The sequence below is a fragment of the Manis javanica genome, chromosome X (assembly GCF_040802235.1).
Source record: "Manis javanica isolate MJ-LG chromosome X, MJ_LKY, whole genome shotgun sequence".
Classification (NCBI taxonomy): domain Eukaryota; kingdom Metazoa; phylum Chordata; class Mammalia; order Pholidota; family Manidae; genus Manis; species Manis javanica.
Genome location: NC_133174.1, coordinates 65,983,954 through 65,984,956, shown reverse-complemented (window position 1 = coordinate 65,984,956; position 1,003 = coordinate 65,983,954). Strand labels below are relative to the sequence as shown.

The following is a 1,003-nucleotide window of genomic DNA, read 5'->3' as shown; positions in this document are numbered from 1 at the left end:
CTATTGCCAAAAAGACAGGAGATATCAAACATACATTCAAGGATATGAAAAAAATGGAATACTTGTGCACTGTTTGTGGGAATATAAATTGATACAGCAACTATGAAAAGGAGTATGCAGTTTCCTCAAAAAATTAAAAATAGGACTACCATATGATTCATTAATCCCAGTTCAGGGTATATATCTGAAGGAATAAAAGTCACTACCTCAAAGAGATATCCACACCCCATGTTCATTGCAGCATTATTTACAATAGCCAAGACATGGAAACAACCTAATGTCCACAGACAGATGAATGAATAAAAAAATGTGAACACACATAATATTATTCAGCCATAAAATTGAAGGAAATTTTGTCATTTGTGACAACATGGATGGCGCTTGAGGGCATTGTGTTAAATGATATTAGAGAAAGACAAATACTGCATGATTTTACTTATATGTAGAATCTAAAAAAAGCAGATACTCGAGTGGTTACAAGGCATTTGGGAGTGGGGGGATGTGGAAATGTTGGTGAAAGGGAGCAAACTTCCAATTATAAAATGCACCACTTCTGATACTTACCTGGCAGGGGAGATACCATGATGATGAAGGTGGTTTTCCCAGGGTGAGTCTTATCCACTGTACTCTGGATGTGCTGACCCTGTGATTTCCCCAAATGTGAGAAACTCGACTGCATAATTTATGGTAGTGGGGGACAATGTTTGCGCTTTTCCCTGTAAAAATAAAATGCATCAGTTCTGTTGATCTAATATGCAGCATCATGACTATAGTTAAAAATACTGTAGTATGTCATTAAAATTGAGAGAGTAGATCTTAAATATGCTACCCAGATAAAGTGGTAATTATGTGATGATGGATATGTTATATATCTTTATGTGGTAATCTTTTCAGAATATATATGTGTATCAAATCATCACATTGTGTGTCTTAAATGTAAGCAATGTCATATGTCAATTATGTCTCAAAAAAGTTGGGGAATAAAACACAATAGTGTAGCACT

At 35.0% G+C, this 1,003-nt stretch overlaps 1 non-coding gene across 1 annotated transcript; it reads left to right on the top strand.

Annotated features, from left to right (window-relative positions):
• Positions 1 to 556: 556 nt before the first annotated feature.
• Positions 557 to 719, top strand: LOC118969539 (U1 spliceosomal RNA). Its single transcript, XR_005057458.1, has one exon. It is a non-coding gene; the product is annotated as a U1 spliceosomal RNA (small nuclear RNA).
• Positions 720 to 1,003: the final 284 nt, after the last annotated feature.